Below are 27,080 nucleotides of genomic sequence, written 5' to 3' on the forward strand. Positions count from 1 at the left end.
GGCATTCTCACTTCAAACAAACAAACAAAAAAAAAACCCATCATGCTTCTTCACCTGCTCAAAGATGCAGCCCCACCATCCGCATCTCCCTAAAAGCTTTCTGCAGCCCACTAAAAATATCCAGTGTTGACAGATGCAAGCTATCAATACAGAGACTCAAGATCCCAGGGTGAGAAGGGGCCAGAGGCGAAGTCTTGATAAACAGCTCAAATTGGCTCTTACTCCACAGGTGATGCCTAGTTTATCTGGGTAATTGTAAAGGGCATTTTACAGCAAATCAATTAAATGAAAATCTTTTAAACCCTTTTTAAATGGGGGACAAGGGGGAGGGTGGAAAGGGCCAACCTTTGTAAGCTAACAGGTGATTTTAATTGGAACCAGCAGTGTTATACCATGGTTTTGACCCATTCGGTAAAGGCAGAAAAAGAAATCAATAAATTTCCATCAGCATTTGCCCTCCTGGAGTCTTATAAGTAGAATGGAGACACGAACCCCAGTTAATGGCTTCATCAAGCACCTCACTGATTCTCTAACAGAATTAAATAGGTTGCAGGTCTCTCGCCATTGTCCTCTACCAGTGAGACTCAAAGACCCCAGTGGGCTGGGTGCTGCTCGGTGACACATCAGGGACCATCCTCCTCTTCATGAGCTCAGGGCCCCCTTCCCTCTGCCAGGCCCAGTCATGGCAGAACCTGCTAAAGCAGCCCTGTGTCAGGGATGTGACATCAACATTCTGACCCTTTATTAAAACCAAAATCCTGGAGCTCCAAATTTCACTCCTGGAAATATATCCATAGAGAATCTACCCGGCCGGACAGTTAGGGGTGTGACTTCAGTTACACATTAGCTGTGTAACCTTGGGTAAATTACTTACCCTCTCTAACCTGCCGTTTTTCTCATCTTTATAATGATAAAGTAATGATACCAGTCCCTTACCTCACTGGCTGTTCTGACATTATTATTGTATGATAATATACTGGGTTGGCCATAAAGTTCCTTCAGGCTAAAATGTTATGGAAAAACCCAAACGAACCTTTTGGCCAACTCAATACTTAAAAGTCCATGCAAAGATCTGAACAGGCAGAAAAATCAACACTGTCATCGATACACAGTAAGATTCACTACAATGAGACATGGCTTTATATCTATCAGATTGGCAAAACCCTCAAAGTTGGAGAGTATATTCTATTGATGAAGTTGTAGAGAAATACGTACTCATCTGTTGTTACTGGGGACTCAAAAAGGCATCACTATATTATTAGAAGGAGATTTGTAAACATGTAGAAAAACATGTGCATTGACCCTTTGACCCAGAAATCTCACTACTAGGAATCTACCCTAAAGATACATTAGCAAACATTTCAAATGACTTACACAAACTTAATCTTTGCAGTATTATTTGATGGTGTTATTTATTCACTAAATTGTGTCTGACTCTTGTGATCCTGTGGACTGTAGCCTGCCAGGATCCTCTGTCCATGGGATTTCCCAGGCGAGAATACTGGAGTGGGTTGCCATTTCCTTCTCCAGGGGATCTTCCTGACTCAGGGATTGAACCCTCATCTCCTGCACTGCAGGAGAATTCTTTTAGGCTGAACCACCAGGGAGGCCCTTACAGTATTACTTATCGTTACAAATGATCAGAAATGATTCAAATGTCCATTAATGTCTGGTTGAATAAGTATGGCACATGCATGCAATGGACTACAGAGAAGCTGTAAAGAGTAATGAGATAGATCTGTACATGCTGATGCAGAGAGAGCTTCAGGATAAACCAAGTGAACAAAGCAAGATGTGGAACATATATATATATATATATATATATGTATATGTGTGTGTGTGTGTGTGTGTGTGTGTGTGTGTATAAATGCTACCTTTTGTGTGAAAAAAACTTTCCATTTACAAATTCCACTAGAAGTTTTTTGAGGGGAGACAGTATTGCATAGTGTTTAATATTATGGATATTAAAGAGACTAGTATTCTCATTTATAAAATGGGAATAAAGTGTATTACCTAAGGGAGAAGGCAATGGCACCCCACTCCACTACTCTTGCCTGGAAAATCCCATGGATGGAGGAGCCTGGTGGGCTGCAGTCCACGGGGTCGCTAAGAGTTGGACAAGACTCAGCGACTTCACTTTCACTTTTCACTTTCCTGCATTGGAGAAGGCAATGGCAACCCACTCCAGTGTTCTTGCCTGGAGAATCCCAGGGATGGGGGAGCCTCGTGGGCTGCCGTCTATGGGGTCGCAGAGAGTCTGACACGACTGAAGCGACTTAGCAGCAGCAGTAGCAGTATTACCTAAGATTCCGGGGCAAACTAAAATAAAAAAGCACATACAGCCATCCCGCGGTATCTGTGTGAGACTGGTTCCAACACCCCCGTAGGTACCAAAATTCACGGATGCTCAAGTCTCTTATGAGCTTCCCTGATGGCCCACTGGATAAACAATCTGCCTGCAGTGCAGGGGACACAGGAGACTCGTGTTCAGTTCCTGAGTCAGGAAGATCCCCTGGAGAAGGAGGTGGTAACCTACTCCAGTGCTCTTGCCTGGAAAGTTCCATGGACAGAGACTTGTGGGCTACATTCCAAAGGTCACAAAGAGTCGGACACGACTGATGACTAAGCACAGCACAGCAAGTCCCTTATATAGAATAGCCTAGTACAGCCGGCCCTCCACACCCGGGATGCAGAATCTCTGGCAAGGAAGGGCTGACTCAAACAGTGTTTAGCTTAGCTGGCAAACAGAAAGTGCTCAATAAATGTTTACTGCTAACAATAAACTGGGAACAGCTTTAAGCACAGGGACTTGCTCATCATCCATCTTTGTATCCTCAGCATATCCGAGGCGTTCAATAAGTGTTCACTGAATGAGTCACTATATCTGGGGGTCGGGGTGCACACACAAGGACTTCCAGCAATAGAGTCATTTGCTCAAGGTCACCAGGCCACATGGCCACTTCAAAGCAGAGCTTATCAATCTCTCCAGTGTGGGTTTCCCTTTAAGTTTCTTGCTTCTTTCGTGTTTAGATCGTACCTGACTGGGCATAAGTCTTGGAGAGAAAGATTCAATCAAGGTTCCAAGTCTGATTCCATTCCAGCCAGAGCTGAGTGTCTGTCTCTCCTTCTCCCTAGGCCTGCGACAATCTTGACAAATAGGCTTTTAAATTAAGTAGTGATTTGGAATGTAAGTGAGTGCATTTAAGATGATAAGAGATAGAGAGATCCTAATGGCTGAAATATTTGTCATATCACAAGTAAACGGAGTGTTTCGGGGAGTCACTAATATAACTAATTTCTCCAAACCCTCCTCTGCTCTGTGTGAGAAGATGAGGTCAGCGCAGGTTGAGCCAGCCGCAGTGAGCAGCTGTCGGGGGACTGAAGAGAATACTGATGGATGGCTGAGGGGGCCCGGACTGTTTTCCTTAGGAAACCAGAGCCCAATCGCTCAAATTAAGCTGCGGCTGCCCAACAACCAGCGGCAGGCTGCTGCAAATGAAAGGATGTGGGAATGATAGTGCAGCCCAGACAGCTGCCCCCAGAGAGCAGAGGCGCTGATGGTTTGGGCTCAGCCATGTGCTGTAGGGTCTGAAGGGAAGGTGGAAATAATTTCATGCAACTCCTTCCTCCTCACTCACACCCCCAACTCTTTTTTTTAATTATGAAAATTTTCTATTTTTAAAAAATTTTGTACACAGTATCAACACATAGTATATAAGTGTCAAACCCAACCTCCCAATTCCTTCCACCCTTTCCCCTTGGTATCCATATATTTGTTCTCTATGTCTGCGTCTCTATTTCTGCTTTGCAAATAAGGTCATCTGTACCGTTTTTCTAGATTTCACATATATGCATTCATATACAATATTTTGTTCTTCTGACTTACTTCATTCTGTATGACAGATTCTAGGTCCATCTGCGTCTCTGCAAATGTTCCAATTTCGTTCCTTTTTATGGCTGAGTAATATTCCTGTGTGTGTGTGTGTGTACCATCCTGCTCTTGATTTTCCTCTGTTCTGCAAACCTCTTCTTGACTGCTCCGAGAGCCTGAGGTCTCAATACCTCCAAGACAGCCCATTTCAACCAGCATGCTCAGCAGAAACCAGCAGCACCCTTTACAGCAAGCAACCTTATTAACATCTACTGTGCTGTCGTGAACCCAAACATGGACAGCCCTGGTCAGTTAGGCTTGGCGCTTGGAGTGTTTAGGCTCTGAGCTCAGGTCTGAGTTCAGGTCTTGACCCTACCACCAAATTTGCTGTCATATAGTCAAGTATGAACCATGTTTCCTGACACTCTTCCAGTCTGTAAAAATGGGGATGACATCTCCCCCATGGACTTTCCCAACAGGAAGGGTTGGAAAAGAGAAAAGGTCATTTCACCTGAGCATCACATGAAAGGTGTGCTCCACATTTAGATCCTGACATTATCTCAAAATGAACATACATTCAACTGCAGAGAAATGCTATCAAGAGGAAAATGTTCATCCTCCACTTTGAAGCTGACGTGTAATTTCTGTGCCACCTTCCGTGGCACATTCTAGAAGATTTTTAAAAATAAATTTTGTCTGGGCCAAGCACAGGGCATTGCATTTTTAAAAGCATTCATTTATTCTATGTTATAAAAATTTAAATATACCACAACTGTTATAATCTTGGTTTTTCATTTCTTAGTATCTGCAGAGCCTAAAAAAAAAAAATGGAAATGGTCCAGGCCTCTCTCTAAAAGGCTCTGTCATACCTGCTTATAAGATTACTGTTGTAGTCAAATAGGATTAATAATGTAAAATTAGTTAGTTATGCAAAGTCATATATATTATATGAGGTTTCTAGAAGAGTCATTCTTAGAAACAAAAAGTAGACTAGTATATGTATTTCCCAGGGGCTGGAGGGAGTGGGAAACAGGGAGCTATTCCTTCATGGACGCAGAGTTTCAGTTTTGTAAAGTGGAAAATTTCCGCAGGCTGGGTGCACAACACCAGGAATATACTTAACACTGCTGCACTGTACACTTCAAAACGGTTAAGATGGTAACATTTGTTACATGCATTTTATCCTAATTAAAAATATTTTAAATGTTAAAATCTTTTTAATGATTAATATAAATATTAGTTGTTGCTGCTACTATGATTACTAACAGTAATTACATACTCAGCCTCTCTTTAAATGCATCTTGGAGTAGCCACTCTGCACAGTGCCAGACACCAGGCAAGGCCCTGGGGAACCTTTAACTACAGGTAGTAAATGAATATAACATAGTACTTCTTGAGGTAGGTGACAGGAAGTTTATAAAAACATAATATGAATTAGCATCCACATGTTGGCAGGCTCGCCAAATGTGAATCCAGCCTAGAGTGGCAATCTGCGCTCCCTTCAGCATGGTAGGAGGGGAACGCTAGAATGTAGTCAGCTGTCCTAGACTCTTGTCTGGGCACTGCTGCTAGTCATAGCAACAGAGAGAAAATGGGCGAAAGTAGGAACTCAAGCCAGAAGTGTTTGGTCCAAAGCGTAGGTCTGAATTTACTATCTGCGCGACTTCGGTTGGGGCTTCTCAGGTGACGTTAGTGGTAAGGAACCTGCCTGCAATGCAGGAGACATAATGAGAGGCAGGTTTGATCCCTTGGTCAGGAAGATCCCCGGGAGGAGGGCATGGCAACCCGCTCCAGTATTCTAGCCTGGAGCATCCCGTGGACAGAGGAGCCTGGCAGGCTACAGTCCATGGGGTCACAAAGAGTCGGGCACAACTGAAGCAACTTAGCACACACACACGCACGCACACACCATCTTGGTCAAATTACCTAACCTGTCTGTATCTTGGTTTCCCACCAGTACCTGCCAGAGAATGTTGTCATGGTTTAAATGAGCTATTTATCAAAGAGTTCAAAACAATGTCTTCCACACAGTAAATAATACATATAAGTATTAAATGAAACTTTCTTGATAGTAGCTAAGTCAGGGTCCAGTGAAAAAAACAGAATCCACACTAGGGGTTTCAATGGAAGGAGTTTCCCATAAGAAACTGGATAAATAGGTATCAGATAACTGTCAAAGCTAAAAGGGGACTCTGAGGTAGCACAGGTAATAACCTCATGAAAGGCTGGGACACAAACGGAAAAGGAGGGGCTACTGAAGCCTAGAGGCTTAGATGATTCCCCAGTAAGCCCAGGACTGAGACCTCTGAGGAAGGAAGCCTGGCTGTCGCTGGGACTCCATGAGCTTGGAGGAGAGTCCTGTGGACCTGAGACTGAGATGTCTGAGGGGGCAGTGTCACCCAGTGCTGACAACCTCTGAAGGGCCGTATTTGCCCTGGGAGGGCTGGAAAAAGCTGGATGCTAGAACCAATTGCTACTGTCACGGTGGAGGGCCGCTGCTGCATGACGCTATCAGTAATGGTGAACCAGACTGCACGTCCCTATCCTTCCTCCTGCTCCCCAGGCTCCCTTCCATGCCCCCTGACAGAACTTAACAGGATCCCAATGGCAAAGGAGAAATATGGTTTTCAGAGTCCCAGACCCTTCATCAAAAGGCAGAGTCTAAAAGGATGGGTTTGGCATTAGCGAAAATAACTTCATAACTGACATGCACATATGCATATTCAGTCACTCAGTCATGTTTGACTCTTTGCAACCCCATGGACTGTAGCCTGCCAGGCTCCTCTGTCCATGGGATTCTCCAGGCAAGAATATTGGAGTGGGTAGCCATTTCCTCCTCCTGGGGATCTTCCGAACCCAGGGATTGAAACTGTGTCTCTTATGTCTCCTGCATTGGCAAGCAGATTCTTTACTACTGCACCATGTGGGAAGCTCTCATAACTGACATTGCTTTCCGTTATTTCAACTCAGGAAGACTGAACATCAACATTTTAGGAATCCATGAACTAAAATGGACCGAAATGGGCAAATTTAATTCAGATGACCATTATATCTACTACTGTGGGCAAGAATCCCTTAGAAGAAATGGAGTAGCCCTCATAGTCAACAAAAGAGTCTGAAATACAGTACTTGGGTGCAATCTCAAAAACAACAGAATGATCTTGGTTCGCTTCCAAGGCAAACCATTCAATATCACAGTAATCCAAGTCTATGCCCCAAACACTAATGCCAAAGAAGCTAAAGTTGAACAGTTCTATGAAGTCCTACAAGACCTTCTAGAACTAACACCCAAAAAAGATGTTCTTTTCATCATAGGGGACTGGAATGCAAAAGTGGCAAGTTAAGAGATACCTGGAGTAACAGGCAAGTTTGGCCTTGGAGTACAAAACGAAGCAGGGCAAAGGCTAACAGAGTTTTGCCAAGAGAACGCACTGGTCATAGTAAACACCTTCTTCCAAGAACACAAGAAACGACTCTACACATAGACATTACCAGATGGTCAATACTGAAATGAGATTGATTATATTCTTTGAAGCGGAAGTTGGAGAAGTTCTATACAATCAGAAAAAACAAGGCCAGGAGCTGACTATGGCTCAGAGCATGAACTCCTTATTGCAAAATTCAGACTTAAATTGAAGAAAGTAGGGAAAATCACTAGGCCATTCAGATATGACCTAAATTAAATCCGTTATAATTATACAGTGCAAGTGACAAATAGATTCAAGGAATTAGATCTGACAGAGTCCCTGAAGAACTATGGATGGAGGTTCATAATATTGTACAGTCGGTGGTGATCAAAACCATCCCCAAGAAAAAGAAATGCAAAAAGGCAAAATGGTTGTCTGAGGAGGCCTTACAAATAGCTGAGAAAAGAGGAGAAGTGAAAGGCAAAGGAGAAAAGGAAAGTTATACCTATCTGAATGCAGAGTTCCAAAGAATAGCAAAGAAAGATAAGAAAGCCTTCCTAAGTGAACAATGCAAAGAAATAGAGGAAAACAATAGAATGGGAAAGACTAGAGGTCTCTTCAAGAAAATTAGAGATACCAAGGAAATATTTCATGCAAAGATGGGCACAATAAAGGACACAAACAGTATGAACCTAACAGAAGCAGAAGACATTTAGAAGAGATGGCAAGAATACACAGAAGAAATGTACAAAAAAGATCTTAACGATCCAGACAACCATGATGGTGTGATCACTCACCTAGAGCCAGACATCTTGGAGTGCGAAGTCAAGTGGGCCTTAGGAAGCATCACTACGAACAAAGCTAGTGGAGGTCATGGAATTCCAGCTGAGCTATTTCAAATCCTAAAAGATGCTGCTGTACTCAGTATGTCAGCAAATATGGAAAACTCAGCAGTGGCCACAGGACTGGAGAAGGTCAGTTTTCATCCCAATCCCAAAGAAAGGCAATACCAAAAAATGTTCAAACTACCCCATAAATTGCACTCATTTCACATGCTAGCAAAGTAACACTCAAAATTCTCCAAGCTAGGCCTCAAGAATATGTGAATGGAGAACTTCCAGATGTTCAACCTGGATTTAGAAAAGGCAGAGGAACCAGAGATCAAATTGCCAATATCCACTGGATCATAGAAAAAACAACAGAATTCCAGAAAAACATCTACTTCTGCTTCATTGACTATGATAAGGCCTTTGACTGTGTGGATCACAACAAACTGTGGAAAAATGTTAGAGATGGGAATACCAGACCACCTTACCTGCCTCCTGTGAAACCTGTACGCAGGTCAAGAAGCAACAGTTAGAACTGAACATGGAACAACAGACTGGTTCAAAATTGGGAAAGGAGAATGTCAAGGCTGTATATTGTCATCTTGCTTATTTAACTTATATGCAGAGTATATCATGTGAAGTACCAGGCTGGATGAAGCACAAGATGTCATCAAGATTGCTGGGAGAAATATCAATAACCTCAGATATGCGGATGACACTACCCTTATGGCAGAAAGTGAAGAGGAACTAAAGAGCCTCGTGATGAAAGTGAAAGAGGAGAGTGAAAAAGTTGGCTTAAAACTCAACATTCAGAAAACTAAGACCATGGCATCCAGTCCCATCACTTCATGGCAAATAGATGGGGAAACAATGGAAACAGTGACAGACTTTATATTCTTGGGCTACAAAATCACTGCAAACAGTGACTTCAGCCATGAAATTAAAAGACGCTTGCTCCTTGGAAGAAAAGCTATGACCAATCTAGACAGAGTATTAAAAAGCAGAGACATCATTTTGCCAGCAAAGGTCCTTCTAGTCAAAGCTATGGTTTTTCCAGTAGTCATGTATGGATGTGAGAGTTGTACCATAAAGAAGACTGAGCATGGAAAAATTGATGCTTTTGAACTGTGGTGTTGGAGAAGACTCTTGAGAGTTCCTTAGATAGCAAGGAGATCAAGCCAGTCAATCCTGGAGGAAATTAATCCTGAATATTCATTGGAAGGAATCATGCTGAAGCTGAAGCTCCAATACTTTGGCCACCTGATGCAAAGAGCAGACTCACTAGAAAAGCCCCTGATGCTGGGAAAGATGAGCGCCGGAGGAGAAGGGGACGACAGAGGATGAGATGGCTGGATGGCATCACCGACTCAATGAACATGAGTTTCAGCAAACTCCAGGAGACGGTTAGGGATAGGGAAGCCTGGAGTGCTGCAGTCCATGAGATTGCGAAGAGTTGGACATGACTGAGCAACTGAACAACAGCAGCAACTTCAGCTCAGCTACAGATGCCAGTTCTAACCTCCAGAGTAATCCTGGAATATATTCACACTCTTCAACTATCAAGGGTATGTAGCCCACAGATTCACTGCAATCCCTATCAAATTACCAATGGCCTTTTTCAACAGAACTAGAACAAAAAAATTTTTAACTTTTTAAATTAAACACAAAGACCCTGAATAGCCAAAGCAATCTTGAGAAAGAAAAATGGAGCTGGAGGAATCAGGCTCCCTGACTTCAGACCATACTATAAAGCTACAGTATAAAACAGTATGGTACAGGCCCAAAAACAGAAATACAGATAAATGGAACAGAACAGAAAGCCCAGAAATAAACCCATGCACCTATGGTCAATTAATCTATGATAAAGGAGGCAAGAACATACAGTGGAGAAAAGACAGTCTCTTCAATAAATGGTGCTGGGAGAACTGGACAGCTACATGTAAAAGAATGAAATTACAACATAAGAGTCTCAACACCAGACTCACAAACTCAAAGTGAATTAAAAACATATATGTAAGACCATATACTATAAAACCCTTAGAGGAAAACATAGGTAGAACACTTTTTGACATAAATCACAGCATGGTTCAAAAGGATGCAGGCACCCCAATATGCATAGCAGCACTATTCAAATCAGCAAAGACATGGAAGCAACCTAAACGTCCACCAACAGATGAATGGATAAAGACGTCGTACATACTTACAATGGAATATTACTCAGCCATGACAGAGAATAGAAATAATGCCATTTGCAGTAACACAAATGGCCCTGGAGATCATCATACGAAGTGAAGTAAGTCAGACAGAGAAAGACCAACATCATATAATATTACTTATATGTGGAATCTAATAAAACAAAATGATACAAATGAACTTATTTACAAAACAGAAACAGACTCTCACACTTACTAACTTATGGTAATCAAAAGAGAAAAAAGGAGGTAGGTATAAATGGGGATTGAGTTTGGGACTGACATATACATACTGCTACATTTAACACACATAACAAATAAGGACCTACTATATAGCACAGGAAACTCCATTCAATATTGTATAATAACCTAAATGGGAAAAGAATCTGAAAAAGAAATATGTACAACTGAATCACTTTGCTGTACACCTGAAATTCACACCACATTGTATATCGACTGTAGTCCAATATAGAATAAAATTTTTTTAAAAATAAGTTTTTAAAAATTAAAAAAGAGGAGGAGGGTTCAGGATGGGGAACACATGTATACCTGTGGCGGATTCATTTTGATATTTGGCAAAACCAATACAATATTGTAAAGTTTAAAAATAAAATAAAATTTAAAATATATATATATGTTTAAATACAAGTATTATTATATTAGTGGATCCACATTTAACCACTGAATTTTGTAATTAAAGTAAAAGTAAAAAAGTAATTTTTAAAATATTAAAAAAAATAAAATAAAATATTTTAAAAAAAATTAAAAAAGAAGAGTAGGTAGCCTAGCCACCCCAAGCTTTCCTTTTCCAGCCTAACAGAGCCTTACACTGATTTCTTCACCGGGGGCTCCTTAAAACGGAGAGTCTCTGGCTCATTTCTGTGCCCCCTTGGAGTCAGCATACCACCACAAACACACCTGGTGCTTTCTTGGCATTGATGTGAGTTGTCAGATGGCTGTCAATGTTGGGAAATTCTTTGTATTGAGCCCAAACCAGCCTGTCCTCAAAGCAAGTGACCTGTGCAACTCAGGACACCACCTCTCCCACTTGAGGCTGTGGCACGATTACAGCGAGGACTCCCCGGAGGAGAACTCTCCATCCCACCACATGCGGAGGAGGGAAGGGGGTTGGGAGGCAAATGCAGAGTGTGGGTGGGTGTGTCCTTTGCAACTTCCCCCATCACCTGGCCTAGCTGCCCTCTCCTCCTCAGGTCACCTGAGACCTCTAGAGCATTAGCTCGTGGAGATCCTTGTAAGAGCAGTGACCTTTCAGGAGGGATCAATCTTTCCCAACTGCAGGGATACAGCATTGCCTGGCACTGTTCATGGTACACTCAGTATAGCATGAAGAGGAACCAAACCAGCTTGGGAGTCACCTGTGGTCATACTTCTGCCGTGTCACTTCCTATGTGACCTAGGCAAGCAACTTGGGCCTCATTTACTCAATGGAAAATTAGAGTCAATAATGGCACTGAACTCAGAGGGTTGTTAGTACTCATGACACATAATGAATGTTCAATATATATTAGCTATTTCTGAGCACTGGTTACTTGACATTGTACAGAGTGTCACTGGCTACCCTGTCATTTAAACCTTTATACACCTTGTGACTGGGTATATCACCTGCTTTTTACACTGAAAATAAACTGGCCATGTAGACAAGAAGAGGCTATGCCAGGGTTTTTGAAACCAAGGCTAACTCCAGAACCAGGGCTTAGGGATGCTACTGCCCCCTAAAGAGCACTGGGGAAATTGGTAGCAAGTTTTTGTTGCTGCTGTGATTGGAGGCACTGTGGCTTTCAGTGAGGGTGGGGTGGGAGGTGGGTTTGATTCTTTGCAATACTAAGGCGGTCAGTTCTACACACCAAAGAAATTTCCTTTCACATTCCCAGTGATTTCTGAATGCCTCCTGGATATTCACATAGGTGAAAAAGCTTTCTATGATGTTGTATAAAAAAAAAAACACACAAAGTCTTTTTAAATTTAAAAATAAACTGAATTTTTCCTGAATGTAAATACCATGTAAAAGGAGATGTGAAATGGCCTTCTTTCAGTTAGGAAAATATAAAGATTTGGTCAGCATTTCAGAAGAGCCTGTCTTGACAGCCATGCAGTGATGTCTGAAGCATCAAAACAGTGGGCTGAATTCTGCTTTCACAAGGACTCTGCAGAAGGCATAACCCCACAGTTATGCCTTCCAGTTTAACTGAACTTGAGCATCTATTAAAACACACATCGATTTATTGCAAACAGTTTTTCTTTCACTTTTTCAGATTTATAATTAGAGTATTAAATGGGATATTTTGGTTTCCTATGAGTTTCATTCCAGAATAGTAAAGAGGATATTGCAGAATATTTGTTATAAAAAAGAAGTTCAAGCTCTAATTGGGTTAGTAACTCCACTGCATTGTAGTATATGCTTTTCAAAGACTAATAGGATTTAAGTAATCGAGTTTCCACTCAAATTCACACCCTGTGTCTGAGATCATGCAAGATTTTCCTTTTGTTCATTTCTAAGCCACAACTAGAAACTATGTCCCTTGATTCAACACATATACACTAGGTGCCTACCCCCTAAAAAGAGCATGTAGCAACTACCTCTAAGATAGGTATTAAGTGAGAAAACAGAATCTCCCAGAAGTCAGAAACAACTTTGGTACAACTTCCTAGAGGGAAATTATATTTTAAAGTAAGCATTTTCAGGGACTTCCCTGGTGGTCCAGTGGCTGAGACTCCACACTCCCAATCCAGGATGCCCAGGTTCAATCCCTGGTCAGGGAACTAGATACCACACGTCGCAACTAAGACCCAGCAGAGCCAAATAAATAAATAAATTTAATAAAAAAAAAAAAGAAAAGCATTTTCAGGAGGAAAACTTACTGAGGTTTGCACAGTGGGGAGAACATGCTATGCAGACCCCAGAGCTCTGACTCTGCTCCCTGATTCCCAGGGAAGGAGGCTCTAGAAAGAGTGGGGGAGGAATGTGAAAATGAAGAAGCCATAGTCCATACCTCAGAGGATCTCACTGTTGAGGAGAGAGCGAGCCAGACACACAGACAGCTCCAAAATGTGTGCAAAGTACTCTACTGCAGGTGCGGAATGATTAGGGAGCACTGACTGAGGGAGTCACCCACTTTGCCCAGAAGAATCTGGAGAGGGAATATTTCAGCTTTTGAAAAATGAATAGATCACCAGGTGGAGAGGAAGAAGGAAGCTATTCTAAGCCCACAAGTCCCATCTTGATGACTTTCTTGATGACTTTCTTCTCTCTTGGCCCATTCTCCCCAAGCTATCTCTGAAAACCACATTTTACAACACTTCCTGCTTTTAGTTTCCTTTAAATTGAGAGCACCTGTGTTTCTTGCACTAGTCTTCTTCCTCCATCTTGGTCTCTACTGGCAGTTTTACATTGGAAAGATCGCCATGCTCAAATTTACCCTTAATACAAGCATGATACCAAAACTCAATTCATTAAAGAATATCTATGAAAAACCCAAAGTTAAGATGTCCATTGACAGATGAATGAATAAAGAAGTAGTGGACATATACACAATGGAATGTTACTTAGCTATGAAAAGGAACACATTTGAGTCAATTCATTCTAATGAAGTGAATGAACCTAGAGCCTATTATACAGAGTGAAGGAAGTCAGAAAGAGAAAGATAAATATTGCATATTAACACCATACATATGCTATCTAGAAAGATGGTACTGATGATCCTATTTGCAGGGCAGCAAAGGCGATGCAGACATAAAGGATAGGCTTTTGGACATGGGCAGCTGAAGGAGAAGGTGGAATGATTTGAGAGAGTACATTGAAACACACATATTACCATATGTAAAATAGATAGCCAGTGGGAATTTGCTGTATGATACAGGGAACCCAATCTGGTGCTCTGTGACAACCCAGGGATGGGGAGGGAGACTCAAGAGAAAGGGGATATATGTATACCTATGGCTGAATCATGTTGATATATGGCAGAAACCATCACAGCACTGTAATTACCCTCCAATTAAAAATAAAACTAAAAAAAAACTTCAAAGTTAGTATCATACTTAATGGTGAAATATTAAGTGCTTTCCTCCTAAGATCAGAAACAAGGCAAAGGATGTCCACTCTCACCATTCAACATTTTATTGGTGGTCTCAGTCAAAGCAATAAGGAAAGAAAAAGAAGTAAACTTTTCATACTGGAAAGGAAGAAATAAATCATCTTTCCTTGCAGACAACATGATTGCTTATGAAAAGGAAACGTTAAGAAACTTGGCAAAACCAGTACTGGAATTAATAAGTGAATTTAGCAAGATCACACAATATGTGGTCAACATTTGAGTTCCACTTTATCCTTGCAAAATAGAAGCAATTAATTGGAAAATGAAATTTTGAAACTATTCTATTTACAATAGCATTAAAAAATGTAAACAGAAATCAATTTAACAAAAGGCAAAAGATTTCTTCATTCTAAACTACAAAACATTGCTGACAGAAATCAAAGAAGACCTAAATAAATGACAAGACATGCCATGTTCATGGATTGGTATTTAGTAATATTGTTTAGATATCAGCTTTACCCAATTTAAACTTTAATCATTAAAATACCAAGATCCCCTGGAGAAGGAAATGGCAAACTCCAATAGTCTTCCTAGAAATCCCCATGGACAGAGAAGCCCGGCAGGCTACAGTCCATGGAGTTGCAAAGAGTTGAAGACCACTGAGCAGCTAAATAACAACATTAAAATACCAATTATAATATAAGAAGGCAATTTTTTAAAAAGAAGTGAGTTGATTTTTAAAATATACATGGAAAATAAAAAGATCTAGAAGAGTCAAAACAAACTTGAAAAAGAAGAACAAAGTTGGGGAACTTAGACTGCCTGATTTGAAGACTTGTTATGGAGCTACAGTAATCAGACTTAACACAAACTTAACCAAGTTTAACTATTCCAATTATCTATCACCACATAACAGATCACCCTAAAACAGTATCTTAAAACAATAGCAATCATTGATTTTGCACATGGTTGACTGGGCTCAGCTGACCAATTCTCACTCAGGGGCTCTCTGAATGAAGATATAGTGGTTGATGGCTCGGGCCGAGTCATCTCCAAGGCCGCTTAATTCACATGTCTGGTGCCCAGACTACGACCATGCAACACCTAGGGTTCCTCAAGCTTCTCTCATAGTGGTCTTTCCACTTGGTGGACTCAGGATCAGACTTCCTACAGGGCAGCTGAAGAGTCTACAGTGAATGTCCAGAAAACCAGGTGGAAGCAGCAGAAATTTAATAATCTAGACTTGGAAGTTACTCAGAGTTACCTGCTCCTACCTTCTATCCATTAGAAGTCTGGATAGCCAGCCTGCATTCATGAGAAGAATTAAGACTCCATACCCTGATGAAAGGAGTGCTCCACCCTCAAAAACACCCAAAAAAACTGCTGACATGTTTTAAAACCACCACATAAACCAAATAAGGGCCTGAAATAAAAATCACTCTTGGCCTAAAAAAAAGTACAGTAGAAATAAGAAAGCATCTGATAAAATGATGAGAAATACCATCTGGGACTATTTGAGTTTCCTCAAGCTCCTGATGAGTTTCATCAGCAATGACAGGCAGGTAGAAGACAAGAACCAGGGTGAGAAAGGGACCTGTCCCCATCATACAAAGTATGGTCTTACTCTACTACATGAGGTCCTCACCCTTCTTGGACCTGCTCTCTCTCTTATCCCGGGGCCTCTCCAACATACTGCTCCACTGACTAGCGTGCCTCTTTCCTGTGGCTACCTCTGACTTATTCTTCAGGTTCACTTTAGGCTTTTACCCCTCCAGGAAGCCTTCCCTGACCCCCAAGCCTGGGTCAAGGCCCCTCCTGTGGAGTGCCATAACTTCTTCTACTTTGCCGGTTTTCAAGGATCATTAGTGTCTTGTTGCTACTTATTTACTTATTGATACCTCTACTAGAGGTGAAGTTCCCTGAGAGCAGAAGGGAAGGTTGATGAACAACTTCAGTGAGGGCATGTAATTTTCCTGAGCTACAACAAGACTCAAAGCCACACAAGCAAGTGGTTGCTTTGTCCCGAGATGGCGTGCACCACCTAGGTCCTTGCACAGGCAGACTAAAGCCGGGCAGAGCAGGTCTGACGAGTGATTAGCTCCACTGTGTGAATAGCCGACAATGCAATCTGCTCAACCGTGGCCTCCCCTCCAGCCTCCCCAAATCAGCAACACCCCTTCCCAGCTCCTCTCTGAGAGTAGATCGACCTGCTTCCCACTAAAACCATAGACGCGATAATAGGAGGAAAAAAATAGGGTTGAGGGCAGGACAATTGGTGGCAACGAGATGAACACAGATTAATGATGCGGGCCTCGCCCTGGCCACCCCAGCCTGGGCTGGCGAAGGTTCATAGTTGATACCCATTAAAGAGCTTAATGAAATAATTATAATTCACACCCCAGAGTATCAAAGAATCAATACCGGGGAACTTTGGGCCACTCTGGGGGTGGCATCCCACCGGCTTCACAGTTCAGCACAGCAGGCAGAGCCAGTGGAAGTAAATGCAGTTGACACGGAAGTTGCATTAAAGGAGAGCAATAATAGATTAAAAGCTGCCGGGATCCTGGCGACTGACCGTCAATATCCTTTATCCCCTACCTCGCCCCAATTCTGCCCCCTCCATGCACTATTAGTCCAAATCGATGGGCTGTCAATTGACATCACCAGCTCCAGCATTAATGCGAGCTCACAAAAGAAGCCCGGCCCTGCATTATCACTCCTCTCGCTTCCAAATTACCACATAATGCAGGCCACGGGCAGCTTGTGACATGTTAACACTATACACGATTTGTTGGGATTGGACTAAATATTTCATGGCTAAAGATTTCATCAGAGACTTGATGACAGAAATAAACTGCTGCCCATGGGGAAATCACTGGAAATAACAGAATTAGGCGTTGGTGGAAAATCCAGAGGGACCAAGGGGTAAAAGGATGCAAGGGAGCACTGTCCACAGCTGGTGGCCTCCGGTGCGCCTGCTTCTGAGAAAGAGACTTTAAAGGAAGGCCTTTTGGTTGGTCCCCCATAAGAACAGGTATTCAGATTTCAGCTGCTTTACTTTCTATTCTTGCACAAAAGCTGGGGAGGGGATTCCTCTTCTGTGATGACTGGGAATGTGACTGTCATGGGGTGAATCGTGTCCCCTTCACCCCAATTAAAAAAAAAAAAGGTTAAAAGTCCTAATCCCCACAACCTCGGAATGTGACCTCGTTTGGAAACAGTCATTACAGAGGTAATTGGTTAAAATGAAGTCACTATGGTGGGTCCTAACCCAGTATGACTGCTGTCCTTATTTTAAAAAAAAAAAGAATTTGGACACAGAAACAGACATGCACAGAGGGAAAAAGACGTGAAGACATACAGGGAGAAGACAGTCACGTGACTGGACGGATGCATCTTTAAGCCCAAGGATGCAGGCAGCCATCAAAAGCCAGAAGGGACGAGCCGGACCACTCCCTCCCTGAGTACTCGAGAGCATGGCACAGCCAACACCTTGATTTCCAACTGCTAGCCTCCAGAACTGTGACAATACATCTCTGTTAAGTTTTTGGTACTTTGTAGGGGTTTCGGGGGTCAGGGAAGTAGGATTTATTGCTAGGCATGCATGAGTAAGGAGGGGACAGCCCAAGGCTCTCATGCGTACAGGGCTTGCCCTCTGTCTAGAGGAGCACGGCTGGGCGAGTATCTGACCCCCAGCCACAGGGGACAGGGGAAGAACCACTCTTTGGCCACCACGTTTCCAAATTTATCCACATTAAACTTTGAAGATCCCCACTTCTGGGGACCTTCTGGCGTCCAGGGACCTTGAACTTGGCCCTGCGGAGGGCCTCAATCACATGCTTCTTGTTCTGCAGCTTGGTGCAGATGGACATCGTCACTTGGCCAACGTGGACCCTGGCCACTGTGCCCTGGGGCTTTCCAGAGGCACCGCACATACCTGTCTGGAGCCTGTCAGCTCCAGGACAAGACAGAACACCTTGTTGATGAGGATGATGTGGAAGGGTGGAGCTGCACTTGGATGTAAAAGCCACCTTTGCCACACCTTTTCACCACTTTTTGTACTTGTTGGCACAAATACGGGCAGCCTCCACGGTTTTGGAAGAGAGCTGCTCATACTCATCTGACCCCATGTGGCCACAGAGAGGGAACTCATCCAGTTTTGCCTTCTTCCGCACCATGTCAAAGATGCATCTCGGCATCAGGGACACCTTGGCAGAAGTGAGACTCTGGGTACGGCTTGCTCTTACAATACCGGTAACGCTGGGCAGGGCAGTGGCCCATGATGACACCAAGATCTTCAGTGGCGTGCCAAAGGGAGAGTTACAGATTTTTGATGTGGACCATTTTTAAAGTCTTTATTTGTTACAATATTGCTTCTGTTTTGTTTTTTGGCCATGAGGCATGCGGGATCTTAGCTCCTGACCAGGAATCAAATCACCGCACACCCTGCATTAGAAGGTAAAGTGTTTAACCACTGGACCACCAGGGAAGTCCCCTAAGTTTTTGGTACTCTGTTATGGCAGCCTTAGGAAATGTTAATATTATCTAACTAATAGTTAATAATACTAGCTGTCCTAACGCTTACTCTATGAGTCAGGCACAGAGCTAAACAATCTACATACACTGCCTCATTTAATCCTCCTAACAAGCCTCATGGTTGATGACTATAATCCCCATTTCATAGGTAAAGATACGCAGTTTCAGAAAGAATAATTTGCCCAAGGTCACAAACCCAGTAAACGGCAGAGCAGGTCCCAGACAGACACGTAAGAAACACTAAATCAACAAAAAGATTTCCGGTGAATATTTGCAGGGTCTCTCAAGTGGTTACTTGCCTGCGGGCTTGCTTTCTTTCAGCCCACCAACCTAACTGTTTCAGCTCCTGGGTTTGGAATCTGTATCTGCTTGGTTTGAGAGTCCACAATGTCTCAAAGGGAAGTGTAGGCACTAGAAAACAACAGCACAGGGCTTCCTTGGTGGTCCAGGTCCAGCAGTCAAGATTCTGTACTTCCGCTGCAGGGGGTGTGGGTTTGATCACTGGTCAGGGAACCAATATCCTGCATGCCGCAGGTGTGACCAAAAAAACAGCACAGCACAGGGCATTAGGGAAATGGGAGAGTATGGCAAAAGGGTCTAAACTTTCAGTCACAAGATAAGTAAGTTCGAGGATCTAATGTACAGCCCCATGACATATATGTACTGAATACTTAGAAATTGCTAAGAGAGTAAATGTTTTTTTTTTTAAATTGGAGTATAACTGCTTTACAATACTGTTAGTTTCTGCTGTATAATGAAGTGAATCAGCTCTCTATATACCTACATCCCCTCCCTCTTGAGCCTCCCCACTAGGTCACTGCAGAGCACTGAATTGAGCTCCTTGTGCTATACACAAACTTTCTATTTTATACATGGTAGTATATATATATTCCAATCCCAAAGAAAGGCAATGCGAAAGAACGCTCAAACTACCACACAATTGCACTCATCTCACACACTAGCAAAGTAATGCTGAAAATTCTCCAAACCAGGCTTCAACAGTACGTGAACTGTGAACTTCCAGATGTTCAAGCTGGATTTAGAAAAAGCAGAGGAACCAGAGATCAAATTGCCAACATCCGTTGGATCATCAAAAATCAAGAGTTTCAGAACAACATCTGCTTTATTGACTAGGCCAAAGCCTTTGACTGTGTGGATCACAACAAACTGTGGAAAATTCTTCAAGAGATGGGAATACCAGACCACCTGACCTGCCTCCTGAGAAATGTGTATGCAGGTCAGGAAGCAACAGTTAGAACTGGACATGGAACAACAGACTGGTTCCAAACAGGGAAAGGAAGGTATATTCCTTTCAAGGCTGTATATTGTCACCCTGCTTATTTAACTTACATGCAGAGTACATCATGAGAAACGCTGGGCTAGATGAAGCACAAGCTGGAATCAAGATTGCCAGGAGAAATATTAATAACCTCAGATACGCAGATGACGCCACCCTTATGGCAGAAAGTGAAGAACTAACGAGCCTCTTGATGAAAGTGAGAGAGTGAAAAGTTGGCTTAAAACTCAACCTTCAGAAAACTAAGATCATGGCATCTGATCCCATCACTTCATGGCAAATAGATGGGGAAACAATGGAAACAGTGACAGACTCTGTTTTTTGGGGCTCCAAAATCACTGCAGACGGTGACTGCAGCCATGAAATTAAAAGATGCTTGCTCTTTGGAAGGAAAGCTATGACCAACCTAGATAGCACATTAAAAAGCAGAGACATTATTTTGCCAACAAAGGTCCATCTAGTCAAAGCTATGGTTTTTCCAGTAGTCATGTATGGATGTGAGAGTTGGACTATAAAGAAAGCTGAGCACTAAAGAATTGATGGTTCTGAACTGTGGTGTTGGAGAAGACTCTTGAGAGTCCCTTGGACTACAAGGAGATCCAACCAGTCCATCCTAAAGGAAATCAGTCCTGAATATTCATCGGAAGGACTGATGCTGAAGCTGAAGCTCCAATACATTGGCCACCTGATGGGAAGAACTGACTCATTGGAAAAGACCCTGATGCTGAGAAAGACTGAAGGCAAGAGAAGGGGACAACAGATGAGATGGCTGGATGGCATCACTGACTTGATGGACATGAGTCTGAGTAAACTCCAGGAGTTGGCCACGGACAGGGAGGCCTGGCGTGCTGCAGTCCACAGGGTCGCAAAGAGTCGGACACGACTGAGAGACTGAACTGAGTGTATATATGTCAATGTTACTCTCTCAATTTATCTTACTCTACCTTTCCCCCCAACCCATGTCCACATGTCCATTCAAGAGAGTAAATCATACATGTTCTCACCATAAACAAAAAGTAAATGGCAATTATGTAAAGTGATGAAGGTGCTAACTAACCTTACTGTGGTAATCACTTCACAATATGAGTATCAAACAAACACATTGCACCCCTTAAACTGACACAATATTATATGACAATTATGTCAGTGAAGCTGGGGATAAAAAGGAAAACCAACGCACAGCCAACATTACTTGGTTCCTTGAGAGTAAAAATCTTATATTCACATACATCCTCTTTCTCCCTCCCCCCCCTCCCCTCTTTGTGGAAGCCAGCTCTGCAACTTCTTCTCCAACCCCTCCCAAATTTTTAAGTGCTTTGTTGAAATTGTCATATTTGTACCACACAATTTATCTATTTAAAGTACGCAATTCAGTATTTTAGCATATTCATAGAATTATACAACTGTTGCCACAACTAATTAGAATGATCTCATCATTCCAAAACAAAACCCCATAACTGTCTGCAATAACTCTGCATCTCTCCCCAACTGTCCTTTTCCCCAGCAATATGAAAGCACCTATTTCTACTTCCTATCTCAAAAGATTTACCTATTCTGGACATTTCATATAATCAAGGATCATCTACGTTAGAGCATGTATCAATACTTCATTCCTTCTTATAGCCAAGTAATATTCCATTGTGTGGATATACTGTTTTATTTATCCATTCATTAGTTGAAGGACATTTGGGTTATGGTCTTTTTTGAAGTATTGTAATACTGTGTGTAAGTGCTTGTGTGGATGTATATTTTCTCTTGGGTACATAACTGGTAGAATGCCTGGGTCATATGTTAATTAATTCTAAGTTTAACTTTTGAGGAATTGCCAGACTGTTTTGCAAACAGGTTGCCGCATTTTACATCCATATTAGCAGTGTATGAGGGTTCCAATTCCTGTACATCCTTGCCAACTGTTCCTGTCCAGACATCCTAGTGAGTCTGAACTTCTCACTGAGGTTTCGATTTCCAGTTCTCTGATCACTAATGATATTGAGCATCTTTCCCTGTGCTTATTAGCTATTGTGTATCTTCTTTGGAGACATACCTATTTAGATCAGCTGTCCCCTGTAAACACTGGTTTCTCTCTTTTGAGTTTACAAGAGTTTTTTTTAGTACATTTTGGATAGCAGTACTTTATTAGGTACAATAGAGCCTGTCTGTGATACAGGAGATGCCAGAAATATGGGTTCAATTCCTGGGTTGGGAAGATTCCCTGGAAGAGGGCATGGCAACCCACTCCAGTATTCTTGCCTAGAGAATCCCATGGACAGAGGAGCCTGGTGGGCTACAGCCCACAGGTCACAGTTAGACATGACTGAAGCAACTGAGCACATACACACACAAGTATTTTCCCCAATTCTGTGGGTTGCCTTTCTTCACTATATTGATAGTGTCATTTTAAGCACATTTTTAATTTTTTGAAGTCCAACATACCTGTTTTCTTTGGTTGCTTGTTGTTTTGTGTCTAATCCAAGGTCAAGAAGATCCACAGCCTTTTCCTTAGGGCCCTGGGGTTGGCTGCATCCTATGAACTATAGCCCAGCTTATTAGGAAAGGCCTCAGTCTTCCTGGTAAGCCCTGACTGTCCTCATACTGCTCAGCACACTCACTCCCCGTATCACCCAGATCTCAGGGGCAATCTAAAGAGAGCAAGTGGTCCCTCAGGCCAAAGACTGACAGCTCTGTTACCGCCAAGTCTCCTTTGGCTAGAGCTGCTCCAGGCTTGATCGTTTCCTCACCTCATGCAGCCCTAATGCGGTTCCCCAGCTCTGCAATGAGCAACTGTAGCAAACATTTGTAGGGAGCCTGAACCCAGCCAGCCTCTCACCACTCCAAGAGCCATGACCAAACCATCATAAAGCTCAAAGAGAACATATTCTACCACTCACCTCTTGGGTACCTGCCCCACCCCTTCTCATTTGCCATTACATGCTTATATAATGTGCCAGACATTATACAGGAGAGTATAGATATTCTTACATTCATTCATTCATGAGCTTGAGTTTAGTGAGGAATTCAAACACTTCATACAGGTACTGAGTCTAAGGAGTCAGAGTCAAGGGTGATGAACGAAATAACGTTAACAGTTTAAACTTGGAAAAATGGACCATGAAAGGATCAGGAGAGACGATTTTTCTCTTCCCACGGAGACGCCCCTTTTTTCCCTGCATCCCTGTACATTTCAAAGCTCTGTATCTGACTTACCTGTCTCAAGTTACCCTAAAATCTCTACTTAAACCCATACACCTCATCAGGGCACCTGTTCAACTTACTCAGCTGGGAATGCTTTGCCTGGAATGTGAATGTGAACATTTGAGGCGGACTTCCTCAGCATTTGCTGTGCTTCCAGTTAGGCAACTTGTGAAACGAACAAAAAGCAGGAACCTAAGTGAAAATGTTTCAGCAGCCGCCCTCAGCTGTCATTTTCTAAGTTGCCTACCGCCATCTAGTGGATAAAGATGTCCTTACAGCCATCCACAGACTACTGAAAGGAAAGCCCTCAACCTTTCCAGTCTGTCCCAATCACTCATCACTCCAGTCCACCTGGTTGTCGTTCAGTTGCCCAGCAGTGACCGCAACCCCATGGACTGCAGCACGCCAGGACTCCCTCTCCTTCACCAACTCCATTCCATCTTAATAGAACTAAAAAGGCTATTTTTTCTATGAAGGTATACTGTACAGCAATATTGTTGAAGCAAATACCCAGTATTGTTGGAGCAAGGCATTGTTTGCAGGCATCATTTTCTTTATAGTACATTTTAAGTACACAAAGACTGCAGTTAATATTTTGGGGCATAAATATATGGCTCTGGCTTTTAAAGACAAAAATTATTCTTTGACAGTTTAGAAGTACAATTACTGTTACTCAATTAGAATACTAAAAACACATTTCTAAACACAACCATAGCATTGTTAAGTGTTAGTAAGTCCAGCTGAAATGAGGGTGTAACTCTTAAAAGTGGACATGGAGATTGAGGGACCCTGAGCTTTTTGCTCTCTTCCCAAGTCAATGGCACCCTGTGCAAAATTTAAATGCCAGGCATCCAGAGGCATGACTCTTTATAACCACATTACAATAATCCACACAGAAGTTGCTTTGGTCATCCTGTAGACTTACACATGCACAGCCAGACGACCCAACCCTTGTTCTATGGTTGTTAAAAGATAATCAAATAAGGTAAGATTAAATGGAAACCACTTAACTTCATTTAAACTGAATGGAAAAAATGCTGTTCTTATGGCCGCCTTCTCCACATTTTTTCCTAAGCTGTGATAAACAACCTAATTCATACACATTGCTAGTGTCTTCCCACAGTAAGGATGCCGCCTTGTAACTGTCTTCATCTTGTGCATGGCAATCTCTCCTGCTACTCTAGACATTTTTAAGGCTGGAACACATCTTTAGCAGTTTCTGCCTCTACTGCTGTCAGGGCTTAGCCCACAGCAAATTAAAAAACACTATCGCAAAAGTGGAAGACAAAAATTGACTTCAGTCATTGGGTTTCTTAAAACCCAATTACTTCAACTTGCTGCAAAAGTTGTCTCCAAGTTTGAACACCAAAGACTGGGGTGAGCGGGGAAACACCTAACAGTGAACTTTTTAAGTATGATGAACATTGAGACCAAAATCATTAAGTGCATCCCAAGTCTATTCAGTGCTATCTTTTTGCAACCCTACAGACTGTAGCATGTCAGATTTTCCAGGCAAAAATACTGGAGTGGGTTGCCATGCCTTCCTCCAGACCTTCCTGACCCAGAGATCATTCCTGCATCTCTCCATCTCCCGCACTGGCAGGCAGATTACGACTAGTGCCACTTGGGTATATAACTCCAACTTTTCTCAGATAACAAACTCCCTTGCTTTAAAAAAAAAAAAAAATTCCTCACTAAATGTGAAGCCCAGCTCTACACTGAGATGAGCCAGTGCCGCTACACTGGTATGCAAGAGCAGAGTTCTAGAATAAAGTCTACCCAATACTTAAATGCCTGACTGGCTCTCCTCACCCAGCGTAATTGAAGTTTACTCAACCTCTCTTAACTTCTCAAGAATCCTCATATGCATTCTTTTTAGACTAAATACAGAAAAATCTGTGCAACTAGCAAATAGTTAATCCCTAACTTCTGCCAAACCCTATTATACAAGCCCTGCAATAATGCATTATTTCCATCTGTGTAAAGGAAATAGTGCATTTTACTTCAGTCTCATTTAAGAAACATGTATTTTGTTCAATTTGTAGTAATGGCTACCACCAATAACCTTTCATTGTGCTAGGTCTTGTATTTCACTATTACATTTCATTTCAAATTTTCTCACCAAGATCACATACAAAAGTATTCAGTGGTCTCAAAAAAAACCAAACCAAAAATCCAAAAATGCTCCACAGGGTTTGCACCAGGTCACCTTCATGACCTGATGAAAAAATGACTTTCACTGCTGGCTCAAAACTTCCTGGAGCAATGTCAAACATTAACACCTAAGTCACAAAATAGGCAATGCACTACTGTTATATTTTACTGAATTCTTTATCTTACTAAACTTCAACTGTTTTACCAATGACAGCCTACTAGCTATACCCACTAACCTGAAAATAAAACTGTTTACTTAATGTAGAAACATTATTTTGAAATCCAATCTATGTTGGTTGGGTCACTGAAGAACCAAAAGCTACACAAAGTAGAGACCTAAAGCAGCCTGGGGTTACTGGTCACTCTGCACTGTCGCTTCAGTGTCCGACTCTGTGCGACCCCACAGACGGCAACCCAACAGGCTTCCCTGTCCCTGGAATTCTCCAGGCAAGAACACTGGAGTGGGTTGCCATTTCCTTCTCCAATGCACGAAAGTGAAAAGTCAAAGTTGCTCAGTTGTGTCCCACCCTCAGCGACCCCATGGACTGAAGCTTGCCAGGCTCCTCAGTCCACGGGATTTTCCAGCCAAGAGTACTGGAGTGAGGTGCCACTGCCATGGTCACTCTGCTATGAGCTTAAACTGACTTTATAGACCACAATCCCTGGCCTAGTTTTCCCTAAATGACCACTAGGTGGCAGACTGTCGTTAAGCAGGAATCACGAGCACATGGATGGTGCTAGAACCCACCTGCCAATGCAGGAGACCTGAAAGACACAGGTTCCATCCCTGGGCCAGTTCAGATCCTCTAAGAAGGGCACTTAAGTCAACCCACTACAGTACTCTTGCCTGCAAAATCCCATGGACAGAGGACTCCTAGTCCATCGGGTTGCGAATGTGGAACACATATTATCTCACAAAGATGACTTTACAGGATTCACACTGCCAGATGCAAGACCTCTGACCCATAGCCCAACATTCCTTTGATTCTGTCAACTCAAGATTAAACAGCCAAGGTATACTGAGGTCTTTGTTCCCAAGAAAGCTTACCTAAAGGCAGTCCAGTGTAATTAGGCTTGAGAAGCACAACTATTCAGAATCTTCTTCTGCCTCTCAAGTTCCTGAGTTAACGTTGTCTATTGATTTAAAACGAAATCAGAATTAGATGCCCAATTTATCAAACTTAATTACATGATGGGCAAAGGCCCTCACTATGCCAACCTCAACAGCCACCTTCACAGCACCCAATTCCTAAGCCTCAAGTTAGGAAACAGAAAAGCCTGCCAGTGGATTAACAGGGCTTCAGAGTAAGATGGTCTAGTTGCAGATTGTAACCTGTTATCCATTTCCTTGCCCAATTTTTGCCTCAATGTCTTCTGAACTGTTTCAGTCAACCACAAGATTTACCGAGTATTTCAGATACCTGTTCCCAACCTATGACCCTGCAAAGCATCAGTATCTACAGTTCAAACTACACAGTAGTAACATAGACTTAGCACTATGTCAAGAGTATAGTGATAGAAATGTTTTCCCACTTTACCTTAATTCAAAGCC

The 27,080-nt window shown here is 42.4% G+C and overlaps 1 pseudogene; it reads right to left on the reverse strand.

Annotated features, from left to right (window-relative positions):
- Positions 1-16,556: 16,556 nt before the first annotated feature.
- LOC139187299 (large ribosomal subunit protein uL16-like) lies at positions 16,557-27,050 on the reverse strand (annotated as a pseudogene).
- Positions 27,051-27,080: the final 30 nt, after the last annotated feature.

Source organism: Bos indicus, chromosome 15 (assembly GCF_029378745.1).
Source record: "Bos indicus isolate NIAB-ARS_2022 breed Sahiwal x Tharparkar chromosome 15, NIAB-ARS_B.indTharparkar_mat_pri_1.0, whole genome shotgun sequence".
NCBI lineage: Eukaryota > Metazoa > Chordata > Mammalia > Artiodactyla > Bovidae > Bos > Bos indicus.